Genomic DNA, 15,937 nt, shown 5'->3' on the forward strand with positions numbered 1-15,937 from the left:
CAGGAAAAATGACCTAGATTTTCTTCTAGAATTACGCCAATTGCAAATATTTTGGTTTAGATAAGCATCAGATACTCCTCCTCACAACTGCTTCAGGAATTAGAATTCCCAGAATTCAAAGGTGTTCCGTGGAGACAAGGATTCTGGGCCCACGAGAAGTTGGACAAAGGCTCTGATGATGAACACCTAAAACCAGGACTAGCTGCTCACCCAAACCACTACCATACAGCCTTGGGCTATACCACACAGCATTATCAGGCCCATTATGCACAAGACCTATTAAAACCAACATCATCCAAACCGTGGAATAGCAGAAAAGCAGCAAAGAACACGGACTGAGAAATCAGACAACCTTTAATAGTACAAAACTATTCTGGCCTACCTTTTCGCCTTCTCAGCTTTTATAAAAGGTTGAATAGATAAATGAGTTCAAAAGCCCCCAAGGAGACCCTGACACTGCATTTATTCATCCTTTGGAATGCATAACTGAGCTGCTGAGCCAAAGTGGTGCTGAGAAGGTCGTGTTGATGATGTCAAGGTTAAACCTGGATCAGCCGTTCGGCTTTGTGTGGTCAGAAATTCAGATGGTGTTCCCAGCCAGTTGTCCTGTGAATGTCCACACAGGTCACAGAAAGGAGCTGGGTGGGGGTGAGGACAGAGCTCAGACCATGCACGTCTACCCAGGGATGACAGCACCCAGATGATTGCAGGCTTTCTAGACTCCTGGCTGATTTTTGGAACAGCCTTTATTCACTTTTTTTTAAAAGGGGGTGTTAGAATGTTCGAGATGGATTTTTGCAAGAAAACACCTAAGCAGTGTTAAACTGTGACTGGACAGCCAAGAGCCCCACAAAGCCAAGAATGGAAATGGGGAAACTGCTCAGTGTGGGAACTGATGGGAGCAAAATGAGTGTAAACCCACATAGAGTCTTCTCTGTGCTCACTGTTATTTCTTAAGAACCTAAAAAGTCAACATGATTCCATCCTGAGAAACTAAAGACTTGTTTCAAAAAGAGGATTATACTGTGTGCACATTTTTCTTTATAAGGGTGGAAAGATGGCCAGAGGGGTTCTCATGAAAATATTCCTGATTAGATGCTTGGAGACTGCTCTAGCCATGTTTCCACCTCTGGTAGTATGAGCTCTGACATATCATCAGGTTGTTCTGTGTCTCAAAAATCTCTACCTGATAACAGTCACAAAGCTTCCTTACAGGGTTTTGTGAAACTCAGAGGAGTTATGCAAGAGATTTCTCTTTGAAAAATAAAAAAAGACTGTACAAATTCAAGATGTTATATTTACTATCAGTGATAAAGTGAATAAAAGACCTAAAAGACAGAGGTAGATTCATCTATTCAACAAGTATATATTAACTACTAAATATTAGGCATTAATAAAGGCTGGGGATGTAGAATAAATAAAAGGGACAGGCTCTCTCTGCTGCTGGATTGAGCATTCTAGAGGAGCAAACAGATATAAAAAAAATAACCACATAATTATAGCTTTAGTAAGTGCTTTGAAGGAAAAATACAGAGTGAAACAAAAGCATATAATAGGATATGGAAACCTGAGACTCGGAGTGGGGGCAGGAATGGCCATCCTCAAGAAATTATATTTTGGTTGAAACCTGAGGATGAATAGCAGCAAGGAGATAGTGAAGCATTTTGAAGGTAGAAGGAATATGATGTGAGAAGCCCCCAGCGGGGGAACTCCATGGAAAGTGAAAAGACTAAGAAAAGGGCAGTGTATGGAGGAGGAAAGGCGATTCTGTAAGAAACTAGAGAAGTAGGCAGAGTCCCTGTCACATACAGCTTTGAAGATGATATTACAGATCACAAACATCCTGAGAGTAATGCAAAGTAAGAGTAATTGGAAAAGATCCTGATGCTGGGAAAGACTGAAGCCAGGAGGATATGGGGACGACAGAGAATGAGATGGTTGGATGGTGTCACTGACTCGATGGACATGAGTTTGAGCAAGCTCTGGGAGTTGGTGATGGACAGGGAAGCCTGGCGTGCTGCATGCAGTCCATGGGGTCACAAAGAGTTGGACACTACTGAGTGACTGAACTGAACTGAATGGAAAGCTACCAAAGGGTTTTGGGCAGGAAGAGATGTGACCCAATTTGTATTCTAAAAAAGATTCATGTTGAACTTGTATCTTCAGTCATGACAGAGTAACTGGTACTAGATAGGACCTCCCACTGAAAACAGTCATAAAACTGGGAAAGTATTTGAAGAAACTGTCTTCAGGTATTTGAATAACAAACAGGACTGAACTGTGACCTTTGAGAGAAAGAAAAACACATGAACCAAAAGTCATAAACATTCCACAATTGTCCATCCTCCCTTCCTGGAGACACTTTCCTTTTTCTTCTGGTGGAGGTAAAGATGGAGCTGAAATAGAATAGTAGTTGGGCTAAGTTGATAAAAGTAGAGATTAGAGTTCTGGATTGCTGAGGTGGCTGAAATTTTCATAGTAGAATCTCTGAGAAGATGAAGCTATAGAGGGGGAGAGCCCAGAAGTCTGCATGTGGGTTCCCTGTAGGTCTTTAGTTGAGGGTTGGACCGCACAAGTGCAAGCAAGATTCCACAAGGCCCAGAAGGGATCTCCTTATGCAGGCCTGAGAGCTGAATGATGAAAACAGAGGTCAGGCCACGATGGAAAATACGACAGTTCCAGCCCAGAGTAATGAGAACTCACTAAGCATCTCAGGCATTGAAGGGAAGCTTGGTAGAAGTAAGGACCATACCATAGAGCAAGGAGAACTGTTTAAAACTAAAAACAGGCCCATCTTTGCAAAGAATAGGACCAAACTTGACAGAAACAAAAGTTATAGTACTGTAATTCCTTTCTAAACAAAATTCAATACACTTTAAAGGAAGATGACATTATTGAGGCCTTTTAAAATATTTCATCTCAATGCCTAGCAGACAATAAACGATTACTAGACATGTGAAGAAACATGAAAATGTAACCAACAGATAAGAGAAAAAAAAATCACTCAATAGAGAATAACTCTAAGATAACTCAGATGTTAAAATTATCTGACAAAGACTTTAAAACAGCTATTCCAAATATGTTTAAGAACTTAAAGGAAAATATATCTTAATGAACGAGCAAACAAAAAACCTTAACGGAGAAATGGAAACTATAAAAAAAGAACCTAATAGAAATGTTAGATCTGGGTGGCCTTAATATCAGATTGGAAATAGGATAGGAAAAGATAAATGAACTTTAAGACAGATAAGATAAATTGTTCAATATGAAGAACAGAGAGGAAAAAATGGAAACATAGAGAAAAAAGAAAGAAAGAAGACTCTGAGTGACCTGTGAGGTAATATCAAGCAGTATAACCTATGTGTGATCAGAGTGCTAGGAAGAGAGGAGAGAGAACAGAAAAGAAGAAACATAAAATATTGGTTTAAAATTTCCCAGTCAGTTCAGTTCAGTCACTCAGTTGTGTCTGACTCTTTGCGACCCCATGGACAGCAGCACGCCAGACTTCCCTATCCATCACCAACTCCCAGAGCTTGCTCAAACTCATGTCCATTGAGTCAGTGACGCCATTCAACCATCTCATCCTCTATTGTCCCCTTCTCCTCCTACCTTCAATCTTTCCCAGCATCAGAGTCTTTTCCAATGAGTCAGTTCTTTGCATCAGGTGGCCTAAGTATCGGAGTTTCAGCTTCATCATCAGTCCTTCCAATGAATATTCAGGACTGATTTCCTTTAGGATTGACTGGTTTGGTCTCCTTGCAGTCCAAGGAAAAAATTAACTTACATAGCCTAGCAGCTCAGTAAACACCAAGTGGGATAAATATAGAAAACAACATTTAGGCACATCATATTCAAAGTGTGGATAACCATAGATAAAGAGAAAAATCTTAAAAGCAGCCAAAGAAAAATAACATATTACATGTATTATATACAAGGAAACAGCAAATAATGGATAACTTCTTTTCTTAAACAACAGAGGTCAGAAGACAATGGAACCCAAGAAAAAGAGGGAACAACTGTTAGTCTAGATTTCTATGTCCCAGCAAAACTATATTTCAAAAGTGAAGGCAAAATAAATACATTTCAAGAGAAATGAAAACAGAGAGTATGTTTCCAGCATTCCTGCACTAGAAATATTAGTGGAAGCTTCAGACTAAAAGAAATAATATCAAATGGAAACAGGTCTACAGTGAAGTCTCAACCACTGGACCATCAGGGAAGTCCCCATAAATGATGTTTAAAAACAGCCAATTCATTAGGAAGTTACAGCTATCATAAATGAAGATGCATCTAATAACAGAATTTAAAATACATGAAATAAAACTGACAGTACTAAGAAGAGAAATTGTCAAATCCACAATCAGTTGTAGATTTTTAACTCCTTTTTCTTAGTTATTCACGAAACAATTAAACAAAATTCAGTAATGATATAGATGATCTAAACAACATTATCAATCACTTCATTCTACACCCAATAACTATAGAATATACTTTCCTTTCAAATGAAAATAAAATGTTCACCAAGATAAACCATCTGCTAAGTCAAAAACCAATTCTTAATACATTTCAAAAGGCAGAAAATTTATAGAGTATGTACTCTGACCCCACAGAATTAAATTAGAAAACAACAATAATAAGACATATGTAAAAGCCTCTAGACAGTTGAAAATTGGACTTTCCTGGTGGCTCAGACAGTAAAGAATCCGCCTGCAAAGCAGGAGACCTGGATTCTATCTTTGGGTCGGGAAGATCCCCTGGGGAAGGGAATGGCTACCACTCCAGTATTCTTGCCTGGAGAATTCCATGGACAAAAGAACCTGAAGAGCTACAGTCCACAGGGCTGCAAAGAGTTGACAGGACTGAGCGACTAACACTTTCACTTTCAGTTGGAAATTACAGCATATTTATAAATAGCCCAGGGGTCAAACAAGAAATCCTAAGGAAAATTAGAATATTTTGAATTTAATGATAATAAAAACAATATCAAAATTGTAAGACATGGCTAAAGCAGGGCTTACAGGGAAACATAAGTTTAAATGCACATATTAGAAAAGGAGAAAGTTTCAAAATCAATAATGTTAGCTTCCATCTCAAGAAGCTAGGAAAAAATGAAGAAATTAAAACCCAAAGTAGAAGAAAGAAAATAAAGAATGGAAAACAGTCTAATGAAAAATAGACAAACAAGAGGAAAAATAAATAAAACCAAAAGGTAGTTCTTTGAAAAGGTTAATAAAATTGATAAGCTTCTAGCAAGCATTCTTGAAAAAAATTGAAGGGACATCAGTACAGATCTTATGGACATTCAAAGAATATTATGGACAATTTTATGCTAATAAATTTAACATGGACAAATTCCTTGAAAAATACAGTTCACCAAACCTGTCACAAGATAATACAGAAAATATAAGTACTATATTTTAGAGAAATTGCATTCTTTATCAAAACTTTCTAATAGGAAACTATAAGTCCAAATGGTTTCACTGGTATATTCTACTGATCATCTAAGGAAGAAATAATTCAAATGCCACACAAATTCTTTAAGAAAAATGAAGAAAGAGAGTACTTCTCAACTCAAATAACCTTGATACCCTAAACCCTTGCAAAAACCTTATGAGAAAAAAATTGCAGACTAATTTCCATCATGAAAGTAAACACATACACAACAATTAGTAGTAGTTTGAATCTTTCAGTATATAAAAGGGACCTAGTACAACTTATGTCAGTATTATAAGATTGGTTTACGTTTGAAAATTGATCAATGTAAAAACCATATTAACAACCTTAAAAGCAAAACCATATGATTATCTAAAGAGACACAGGAAAAAAAACTGACAAAATTTAAAACCCATTCATGGTCTAAAAAAAATTAACAGGGAGCAGAAATAGAAGGAAATTTTTTGTTTAATAAATGGCATCAATGAAAAATTTATAGACATAATATTGAAGAAGATTGGGAACAAGAATGTCCATTCTTCCCATTCCTATTCATCACTGTACTAACCAGTGCAACAAACAAGAAAAAAGAAATTCAAAGCATAAAGAAAAGAGTAAAACTATAGAGAACATAATTGTTTATATTAAAAGCCGTAAGAAAAACATAAAGCAACAGTCAGCTCTTAACAAGGTAATTTAGCAATGTCATAGGACACAAGCTAACATACAAAACTCAACTGTGAGAGAAGGCGAGGGTGGGATGTTTCGAGAGAACAGCATGTATATTATCTATGGTGAAACAGACCACCGGCCCAGGTGGGATGCATGAGGCAGGTGCTCGGGCCAGGTGCACTGGGAGGACCCAGGGGAATCGGGTGGGGGGGAGGTGGGAGGGGGGATCGGGATGGGGAATACATGTAACTCCATGGCTGATTCATGTCAATGTATGACAAAACCCACTGCAATGTTGCGAAGTAATTAGCCTCCAACTAATAAAAATAATTGAAAAAAAAAAACTCAACTGCACTTATGTACACTAGCAGCAAACAACTGGTACATGAAATTTTAAAAATACTTTTAAATTTCACTTAGTACCAAAAACAAAACAAAAAAATACTTTGAGATAAATTCAAGGAGATAGATAGAAGACATCTACATTAAAGCTATAAAACATTCCTGAGAAAAATTAAAGATCTAAACAAATAGAAAGATATAGCATGTTCATCGACTGGAAGCCTCAATAGTATATGGATTTCAATTCTCCCCAAGTTGACCTATGCATTCAACACTACATTTCTAATTATAATCACAGCTGGTCTTCTATAATTAAAAAGCTGATTCTAAAATGTATATGGAGATGCAAAGGAACTAGAATAATATTTGAACAAGAAGAATAAAATTGGGGAATTCACACTACTTACTAAAATGCCACAGTAATTAAGTTAGTATAGTATTGGCAATGTAACAGAATAGTGAGTTTTAGTTTCCATGGAAGATAAATTGATAGATAAGAAATTATGCCTACAAAATTTTAAAGAAAATCATTAATAGGTTACTTAAATTCAAGAAGAAAATCTCTAATACAGGGCATTTGAACAACTGGTACTCTCTGCAATAAGTATAACTCTAAATACTACAAAGAATGCACACTGATTAGAGAGATATTGATTATGAATATGATAATAATCATCACTGTTCCTACTCTCAATGCATGTGCGTCTTATTTTACATTTGACTAAAATTTTATTTTGCAACTCCTTTGTGCTCTCACATGCATTTCACTTTATTTTATGAATAAATATTCTTTAAAGATGGACTATATTCAATATCTGTAACTTGAACTTGAGTTTTATTGTAGCAGGAATCTTAGTATTTAGAGATGTCTTTAAAATGAAGAATCATCCTTCTCATATGAATAGTCATACCATATATTGTTGATTTCGAAAGTTCACACTCTGTTAACGCTGTTTTTATAATTTTATGATTAGGAGGTTGCTACTGATCGTGATGAGAATAGTGATTACCTATGTAGAAGGAGGCTAATGTACTGAGAAGAGTACCAGGATGTGATTGTGATATCACTAGAGAAGACCGGAAATTTCATAATGATGGAAGAGCTCGGAATCAGGATCCATGTTCTGTTTGATTGAATTCTTTATTTTGTGTCTCTTTTTATGCCTTTGCTATAGGAAGTAAATACACCAGGTGTACTTACTGGTGTCTAGCTCTCCACCAGGTTATGAGAACTTGAGGGTAGAGACACTTACACAGCTTGATTTTGCATCTCCCATGCTCAACACAGGACCTGACCTGTGGCAACACAGAATAAAGAAGTTCTCCAGTGGGACAGAAAGAATTTTTAGAGACACTGAGATTTCAGTTAGTTCACAAAGGATGAGAGAAAACTCTCCTGTATCATTCCTTGCAAAAGGACCAGACTGAACAGAGGTGACAATTTCAGGATCCCACAGGTAGTTTAGTTTGGAGGAGCAAGAGTTACAAATAAATAGAAGTTGAGACTGGAAAGGGAGATTAGGACCAATAGTTCTGACATCAGTAGAATATGATTTAATGTTATTGGTTTATATCTCTTCCTGTAAAAACCCAAATAACTATACCTTCATAACTAAGAAAGGAGAGCATTTGCGAGCAATTTCCAGCTCAATTCCCAGAGTAAATGTGGTTTAGAAATAGGAAATAAGATAACTCTACTCAGTCACAATGAAGCCAGTTTCCTTGTACATCAACCATGGCTGATAAATTTTATCAGAATCCATGAATAGGATAGTACATGTACATTTGAGTTGTAATAAATGTTGCCAGCGGCCACTGAGTGCTTGTATATATGCATCTATACATCAGATCTTATCAGTAAGGACACCCAAGGCATTTCCAGTCTCAGTGTGGGGAGATATTGGCTTACCCTGTGCCTTGGAACATTTCCAGAAGTCAGTCTCTTGATCTGTAGAGATACTGCAGCAGATTAATTCATACCAATGCTGTTCAGTGGGGGGTCGTAACATAATCACAGCAGTCCAAAAGGCCACAATGCAACCTTTCTACAAAAGGGATGAAATATGGGGAAATCTGCAAACAGTCCAGGAGTCTTCATTTCCGCACATTTACTTAACCCAGAAATGACTCCAGCAAGAGTCCCTGGCCACCTTTTCAAATTTGGGACTGGGGTTGAAAAGGATTAGAGAGCTGAGGCAGTACAGCAGACAAATTCTGCCACCCAGGTAATTTCTCTCATCATTCCTATTTTCCTTTCCAAAGACCACCTTCTGTCATTGAGGTCCGGTCTTAAAATTCCTTTATCTCTTGCCTCTGAGAGACATTTGGCATGAATGGATGTGTTTGTCCTTAGACTTTCTTCTCTTGGATGTGTTTACAATGACTTCTTAAAGGGTTGCTCTCTACCTCCTTGTGTCCACTGCTACTTAGGCTCTCTGATGACAAGAGCTTTGCCTGTCTGGTTCATTGTCATATCCCCAGTGGCTGGTAGAGCCTGGGACATAATAGAAGCTCCAAAAATTCACTGAGGAACTGCAAGAGTAGCCTGTGTTATTACTCAGAGTCCCTTGCAAGTTCTCTCCAGCCGTGGAATGAAACTAGTGAAGGCAGGCTTCGCTGTGTGCCCAACGGAAGGCTGTGCATTAGGGAAAAGGGCTCAGCACCTCCTTCTCTTCTCATCCTTACAAACCTCTGTCCCAACAGGTTGTCTTCCCTTGCTGCCTTGTCTTCTCTGAGACTCAGGTATTCCCCTAGGCAGACCGCTCAACTCCTCCCAGAGAAGAACGTCCCCTTGGTGAATCGGAGCCCTGTCCACACGGTGTGCGGCGGGAGGATCCACCCTGAATCAGGACAGCTGCCAGTCACGGTGTTGGAGTCTGGGTATATGAGAGTTTATTGAAGAAGCTGCCATTCTTAGATAGTTTTAGAATGCAAAGCTATCAGTTTCCTAGGGTATTGAGGAGAAAATCTAAACTACTTCCTTACTACGGCCTGGGGGGTCGGCGGGGAGGGGGCTGTCTGGCTCTGTGCCATAACCGTGGTCCTGCCATAACTGGCCTGCCTTGACTTGCATTTCTTCTCCAGGCTCTTCCCCACTTCAGGGCCTTTGCATTTCTTGCTTCCTCGGCCTGGACTACTTTTCCCTCAATATCTGCCAGTTTAACTTCTTAAATGCTGCTTTCAAGGGGTTTTCTCAAAATAAAGTATATCCATTATTTTCATCTTAGCACCTTTTTTATTTTCTTTATAACACTCTCACAAGTTGTAATTATTTATTTGTTACTTAAACCAGTCTTTCCCAGTGGGCTGATAATTTCACAAGGGAAAAGGGTTTTGTTTTTAATTACCACCACACTCTCATCACCAGGCACAGCTATTGGCACATGAATGATTCTTAATAAATATTTTTTAAATAAAGGAATAAATAAAGAATCTATCTTATAACTTGTATGTGGCATCTAAAACATCTACAAGTGAACTTATTTACCAAACAGAAAGAGACTCACAGACATAAAAAACAAACTTATGATTACCAAAAGGGAACGGGGGCGGGGGAGGGATAAATTAGGAGTTTGAGATGAGCAGATACCAACTACTATCTACAAAATAAATAAACAACAAGGTCCTACTGTATACCACAGGAAACTATATTCAGTATCTTGCAATAAACTATAATAGGAGATAAACTGAATAAGTATATAAAAGTATGTATATATAAAGTATATATATACAGCACACAGAACTATATTAATATCTTGCAATAAACTATAATGGGAGAGAAACTGAAAAAGCATCTAAAAAGTATATATACATATCTATATAAATAAGTATGTTATATAAGTGTATACATATGTATATGTATACATATACATGTAACTGAATCACTTTGCTGTACAGTTGAAAACTAACACAACAATGCAAATCAACTATACTTCAACGTTTTAAATTTTTTAATAAAGAATCTATCCTACCTGGCCATCTTCCCTCCTTGGGCAGAAATGACCTCTGCGATACTCTGAAATAAAGAGCTCACCACATCCAGTTTCAGTGTTAGGCTGCTCCAAGCGCTAAGAAGTTGTTTTTACATCAAGCATGACGCCCTCACTCTAAAGTCCACTGACAGGTTTTAACTTTACAATATGAGGACACATAGACTAAGTAATCTCTTGTTCTTCCATGGCCAGATTTTCGAGTACTAGATTTTCAAGCTGTCATGACAATCCACAAACACTGCATTCATCCTATTGATGAGGACCTGTTCCAACTATAACAAGGAAATTTAGCTCAAGTAACAAACATGTATGTTACAAGGGGGGTAATCATTCTTAACAGATGAATATTTTGAGGATTTGCTTAATTTGAAAGCAGCATTTTGCAAACCATGTAATATAAAAGTAAACCACTCTTACTACTATTTGCTATCATAAATGATTTACAGCATAGAATGAAAGATATGATCATAGGAGCAATAATCCTAATAGGAAGAACATGACAGGAGACAAGAGAAATAAAAAGAGGAGCCCCCTACGTAGTTATATATTAGGTAGTAATTTAGGAGTTCCAGAAAAACAAACATCTACTTCTGCTTTATTGACTATGCCAAAGTCTTTGACTATGTGCATCACAGAAAACTATAGAAAATTCTGAAAGAGATGGGAATACCAGACCACCTGATCTGCCTCCTAAGAAATCTGTATGCAGGTCAAGAAGCAACAGTTAGAACTGGACATGGAACAGACTGGTTCCAAATCAGGAAAGGAGTATGTCAAGACTGTATATTGTCACCCTGCTTATTTAACTTATATGCAGAGTACATCATGAGAAACGCTGGGTTGGAGGAAGCACAAGCTGGAATCAAGATCGCGGGAGAAATATCAACAACTTCAGATATGCAGATGACAGCACCCTTATGGAAGAAAGTGAGGAAGAACTAAAGAGCCTCTTGATGATAATGAAAGAGGAAAGGAAAAAGTTGGCTTAAAACTCAACATTCAGAAAACTAAAATCACGGCATCCGGTCCCATCACTTCATGGCAAATAGATAGGGAAACAGTGGAAACAATGACAGACTTTATTTTCTTGGGCTCCAAAATCACTGCAGATGGTGACTGCAGCCATGAAATTAAAAGACACTTGCTCCTCGGAAGAAATGCTATGATCAACCTAGACAGCATATTATAAAGCAGAGACATTACTTTGCCAACAAAGGTCCATCTAGTCAAAGCTATGATTTTTCCAGTAGTCATGTATGGATGTGAGAGTTGGACTATAAAGAAAGCTGAGCACCGAAGAACTGATGCTTTTGAACTGTGGTGTTGGAGAAGACTCTTGAGAATACCTTGGACTGCAAGGAGATCCAACCAGTCAGTCCTAAAGGAAATCAGCCCTGAATATTCATTGGAAGGACTGATGCTGAAACTCCAATACTTTAGCCACCTGATGCGAAGAACTGACTCATTGGAAAAGACCCTGATGCTGGGAAAGATTGAAGGAGGGAGGTGAAGGGGACAACAGAGGATGAGATGGTTGGATGGCATCATGGACTCGATGCACATGAGTTTGGGTAAGCTCCAGGAGTTGGTGATGGACAGGGAAGCCTGGCATGCTGCAGTCCATGGGGTCGCAAAGAGTCTGACATGACTGAGTGAATGAACTGAGATAGTAATTTACCTTTTCTGATTTGTTTCCACAGCGGTCAAAAGAATAATAAATATGTACCCTTCTGAGCTATAGGGATTTTGAGAAAGTGCATGTGAAGGCATTTTGAAAACTGAAATCCTAATCAAACATAAGATGACAGTGATGATGATGGCAGTGATGATTTGGGATAAATGTTAAAGTCTGTCCTGGATTTTGGTGGGTAGTGCTAGATGGTGCAAGGGTGAGGTAGGACACAGTCATTACAATGGAGTACGTAGCACTCACAGCCAAGACATAGAGGCTTAAAAGTACCAGGGGATCCTGAGCAAGAGAGTACGTATTGGAGATAGTGAGAGATACAAACAAAACCACAGGTTTTGGAGCTGGTATCTGGAGGCCACTTGAGTTTTCTGCCATCAAAGAAGTCTTTTTTAGTAGGGTGGAATCATGGTCCCTCCAAATCAGTCCTCAAACAATACTTCAGACATTTTTTTTCTTTCACTATTTAAGTTGACAGCTCAGAGAGAAACCTGAATCATAAGGACTAGTCAGTAATCCACCATAGTGGTCCAGATGAAATGTAGTGAAAGCCTCATTGGAAGTATTAGGAATGGAGGGAAAGATTACAAGAAGCAACAAATTTTGTAGGACAGTCCAGGGGATTAGCCCACTCACTAGATTCAAGAAGCAATTGGAGATGATAGACACCATAATGAGTTCAGAGAAAGTAGTGTTAAAAAAAAAAGAAAGAAAGAAAGTAGTGGTACCATGGACCGAAGCAGGGGCACAGGACGGGTAGGGCGGCGGTGGAGATGGAGGAGAGAGTGGCCTAAGATAGTTCCCAGCTCTTCAGGAGAGTGGCGGTGTGGATGAAGATGCCATGTGCAGTGCAGAGAGAAAAAGCACACACAAAAAAGAGCGTTGGGAAAAGATAATGAGTTCAGCTTTAGATAGGTTGAAAATGAAATATCTGTGAGACATCAAGACAGGAAGTTGGAGAAGAATCTAAAGATCAGTGGGAGGTCTGGGCTGAGGATAGGAAATTGTGAACCACTGGCACGCAGGTGATCACTGAAATTATAGGAGTAATGAGATTATTCACAGACAGCCTGCAGACCTAAGAAAGAAAACGGGTAGGGGCAGAGGAGCCTGAAAATGATACTGAGAAGGAACAGTTGGCGAGGTGGGAGGAAACCAGGGTCCAAGTGAGTTGAGAGTTTCAAGAAGAGAGTGGCCCCAGTGAAAAATGCTGCAGACAGCATGCAAACCATGTTAACGACATGTAAACACATGTATGCATGAAAGGAAAACTGCAAAAGCATTTTGTTTCAGTGTGAGGCAATGTGTGATGGTGAAGCTTTAAAATGAAGATTTGAAAAAAAATTTTTAATGAATATTTGAGATGTCTTTAATGTTAACAAAAAGAAGCCTGTTCGTTTTATTGATTTGGAAATTCCCTAGTGGTTTCATGTTAGAGCATGAGGGCAGTAGTCTGTCTACAAGGGTTTGATGACGTGGAAGGGGTGGCTATTAAAAAATTCCATAAAGAAATCTGAAGGGAAAGGGAAAGACCAAATAACTGTCTAAGGAATGTATTTGTCTGTTGGTTTGGTTTGGCTTTATTAAGAGAGACCTAGGCCTGCTTGTAGAAAGGTGCTGAGAATGGGGAGAGAGGGGAGCACCAGAGTTGGAGAGACTGAGACCAGCAGCTGGGCTGGGATGATGGAGCACAGACGCTGAAATGGCCAGAGAGGGCTGGGTCAAGAGTACAGCTGAAACCTGGACTCCCACTGCTACCATGGACTTGGCTGCTCTGGGGCTGCAATCTCAGCCCAATAAAACCTATAAAGAATGGAACTGTACACACTTTTATATTTAAAACTGATAACCAACAAGGACCTACCTAGCACAGGGAACTCTGTAATAACCTAAATGGGAAAAGAATTAGAAACAGAATAGACACTTGCATATGTGTAATTCAGTCCCTTTGGTATATACCTGAAACTAACACAAACATCGTTAATCAGCAACACTCCAATATAAAAGAAAAACTAAAAGAAATAAAGAATGGAACTGTACAAAGGCGTACTGACCATCTCTGTGGATCCCTGGCTGTCCACTGTACTTATATCCTTGTTGCACCCCGATTATCCTGAGACAGTAACCTCTCCCAACATCCCAGATAGTCCATTGCCTACCCCCAGAAGGTCATCTATGTTCTATAGAATGCTTAGGCGTGCTATTTCCCACATGTCATTTGGGTGTGGTTTCCCCAAAATCACTCCACCCTAGGCATAGAAAAGCACCATGGGAAAATCAAACTGGCTAATTTATGATTCTTGACTGTCATTTGCATTTTGAAGCATTTGTTTATATAATTTTTTTACATTAAACATAAATTTTCTACATACAATGTTAAATACATACACCCTACTTTAAACTTGATGTATTTTACTTGATTTAGGTCTACACAGGGGCAGACTTTAAAAGAATCTGCTTCCCAAACCTGCATACAGCATAAACAATAACTTGTTTTTGTAGATGTGAAGAGGTGGCAAGAATACACAGAAGAATTATACAAAAAAGATCTTCATGACCCAGATAACCACAATGGTGTGATCATTCACCTGGAGCCAGACATCCTGGAATGTGAAGTCAAGAGGGCCTTAGAAGCATCACTATGAACACAGCTAGTGGAGGTGAGGGAATTCCAGTTAATTTCAAACAAAATTTCAGTTTATTTCAAATTGTAAAAGATGATGCTGTGAAAGTGCTGCACTTAATATGCCAGCAAATTTGGAAAACTCAGCAGTGGCCACAGGACTGGATAAGTCAGTTTTCATTCCAATCCCAAAGAAGGGCAACATCAAAGACTGTTCAAACCACCACACAATTGCACTCATCTCATACACTAGCAAAGTAATGCTCAAAATTCTCCAAGCCATGCTTCAACAGTATGTGAACCATGAACTTCCAGATGTTCAAGCTGGATTTAGAAAAGGCAGAGAAACCAGAGATCAAATTGCCAACATCCGTTGGATCATCAAAAAATCAAGAGAGTTCCAGAAAAACATCTACTTCTCTTTTATTGACTACGCCAAAGCCTTTGACTGTGTGGATCACAACAAACTGCGAAAATTCTGAAAGAGATGGGAATACCAGACCACCTTACCTGCCTCCTGAGAAACCTATATGCAAGTCAGGAAGCAACAGTTAGAACTGGACATGGAACAACAGACTGGTTCCAAATAGGAAAAGGAGTATGCCAAGGCTGTATATTGTCACTTTGCTTGTTTAACTTATATGCAGAGTATATCATGTGAAATGCTGGTCTGGATAAAGCACAAGCTGGAATCAAGATTGCTGGGAGAAATATCAATAACCTCAGATATGCAGGTGATACCACACTTATGGCAGAAAGCAAAGAAGAACTAAAGAGCCTCTTGATGAAAGTGAAAGAGGAAAGTGAAAAAGTTGGCTTAAAACTCAACATTCAGAAAACTAAGATCATGGCATTCAGTCCCATCACTTCATGGCATACAGATGGGGAAACAATGGAAACAGCGACAGACGTTATTTTCTTGGGCTTCAAAATCACTGCAGATGGTGACTGCAGCCATGAAATTAAAAGACACTTACTCCTTGGAAGAAAAGTTATGACCAACCTAGACAGCATATTAAAAAGCAGAGACATTACTTTGCCAACAAAGGTCCGTCTAGTCAAAGCTATGGTTTTTCCAGTAGTCATGTGCAGATGTGAGAGTTGGACTGTAAAGAAAACTGAGTTCCAAAGAACTGATACTTTTGAACTGTAGTGTTGGAAAAGACTTTCGAGAGTCCCTTGGATTGC

At 38.7% G+C, this 15,937-nt stretch overlaps 1 protein-coding gene across 9 annotated transcripts in view; it reads right to left on the reverse strand.

Annotated features, from left to right (window-relative positions):
* SLC8A3 (solute carrier family 8 member A3) overlaps window positions 1-15,937 on the reverse strand; it is a 159,210-nt gene that overhangs the window by 62,459 nt on the left and 80,814 nt on the right. The window lies entirely within an intron of this gene.

Source organism: Cervus canadensis, chromosome 6 (assembly GCF_019320065.1).
Source record: "Cervus canadensis isolate Bull #8, Minnesota chromosome 6, ASM1932006v1, whole genome shotgun sequence".
NCBI lineage: Eukaryota > Metazoa > Chordata > Mammalia > Artiodactyla > Cervidae > Cervus > Cervus canadensis.